Below are 2048 nucleotides of genomic sequence, written 5' to 3'. Positions count from 1 at the left end.
ACCGAATAGGTCTCATTGTAAGAAAGCCCAAGAGTAAGCTATGTGAGGTTGATGGCGATGCTTGAAAGCGATCGACTTACAAAGGTATTTGAAAAAAAATGGCTCGACTTTGAATCGAGAAGTATGTGATTTATTTTGAAATCGGCTCGGATTATTTTAAAATTGATGAAAGCGACGTGATTTTGTCTATGGGTAAAACAACCATCTCAATTATTATAGTTTAATCGAATTAAAATTCTAATTATAAAGATCCTAATTAAAATTAATTCTAAATCTAAAACCTCATCCAAATTTCTAACTAAAGCTAATATTTCTAATTATATTTCTAAGAATATTTCTAATACTTTCTAATTAACTTAAAAATTCTAAAACTATTATTTAATTCTAATTTTTTATTCTAACCCAAACATTTTTCTAATTAGGATTTTAATATTTCTAACCTAGCATTTCTAATTACTTTATTTAATTTCTAAATTATCTATTAAGTCCTAGTTAAGCTAATTAATCAAATAACAGATCAATGCTATTTCTAAGGACCAATTAACAAACAATAATTAAAGAAAAAGGTGCATGTGAGCCTTGTACACGCGTGCTAAGCCCAGTTAGAGATAGGGTATTCTGCTATGTGAATGGGTACGAAGTCAGAATTTCACTTTGGTGAAGTTAGAATTCCTCACCTGTTCAGTGAGTTGCTAGGAGGAAAAAAAACAGATCGGCCGGGAGAAGAGCCCTGTCGTATCGCCGCTGTCAGCGATGCCAAAATGGTGAAACCTTCGCGCTTTCTGCTCCGACCTCCTCTAACCGCAACGGTAAACAAACCTCAGCGCCGATGTACTATTTCTCAGCAAGCGACGACGAGGATGGCGGCTTCGTCGATGACGCCAACGTCGTGAATCCGGTGACCTCTTCGCACTAGCCACTCCTTCCTCTTACTTTTCTTTCACTATCGATTTGCTTCTGGTAAGGTGTGGTTATGGTGCTCTTTGAGAATAATTGCTTTTTTGCTATGTTTATGTTGTGTGTTCTAGGCTTTTTAGAAGAAATAGCTTTGTGTGTGGTTGCTATTGTTGTTTTAGAGTTTTGAAAAAAATAGCTTTTCTGCGTTTGTTCTTGCCATGTTGTTCTGGTTTTAGGAAAAAAAAGCTGCTTTGTTGTTGTTCTGGTTTTAGGGTTTTAGAAGAAATAGCTTACTGTGTTGTGTTGTCTCTTAACGCCTCATGAACCCTTTATGAATAATTTTTATCAGTTTTTTAAAAACTCCTTTCTTTTTCGATTTTCCCATCCCAGATTATGTGGGATTGTTGTTTCTGTGGATTTGTTCTGTTTTTAGTTATTATTGCAATGCCTTTTTGTATGTTCAAGTTAACCTGTTGTGTAAAGGTTCAAACTGCGTAATTTGTTTAGTTATTTTTTAGTTTTTTAAGTGCTTTTAAAAAGTGCTTTTTAAATAAGCTATTTTTCTCTGCAGGTCATAGCTCTGAGATGACCTGATGGAATGGAAGGTGGATGCTCCAAGCTTCAAGACAACCTGTTTTTGTGACTAAGTCCAAAGTGATTTCATCCTAATTGCTTGGTTTTGGTCATTAGGAACCTATTTCCATCTGTAGCAATTTTTTCACTGTAATTACTTAGTTTAGTTTTTTTTAGACAAATGTGTGTTTGGATTATTTGGGACTTATTGAATTAAATTTTAATTATGTAATTACCTTTTAATCTTTCAAAATTTAACTCAATGTTTATTTATGTTAATCATTCAACTTTTAAAAACAACAAATTTCTAACTTAAGTATAATGACTTAATTTAAAAAAACAAATTTCTAATTTATGTATAATGACTTAATTTTAAAAACAAATTTCTAATTTAAGTATAATGACTTAATTCTAAAAACAACATATTTCTTCCTTAAGTATAATGACTTAATTTAAAAAACAAATTTCTAATTTAAGTATAATGACTTAATTTAAAAAACAAATTTCTAATTTAAGTATAATGACTTAATTTTAAAAACAAATTTCTAATTTAAGTATAATGACTTAATTTAAAAAAC

General features: G+C 31.0%; 1 long non-coding RNA gene across 1 annotated transcript; it reads left to right on the top strand.

The window, feature by feature from the left end:
* The first annotated feature begins 550 nt into the window (after positions 1-550).
* On the top strand, positions 551-1713 carry LOC127127034 (uncharacterized). The gene is made up of 2 exons (XR_007805202.1): positions 551-960; positions 1469-1713. It is a non-coding gene; the product is annotated as an uncharacterized LOC127127034 (long non-coding RNA).
* The last annotated feature ends 335 nt before the right edge of the window (positions 1714-2048 follow it).

This window comes from Lathyrus oleraceus, chromosome 3 (genome assembly GCF_024323335.1).
Source record: "Lathyrus oleraceus cultivar Zhongwan6 chromosome 3, CAAS_Psat_ZW6_1.0, whole genome shotgun sequence".
NCBI lineage: Eukaryota > Viridiplantae > Streptophyta > Magnoliopsida > Fabales > Fabaceae > Lathyrus > Lathyrus oleraceus.
This window is presented reverse-complemented; position numbering and strand designations above follow the sequence as displayed.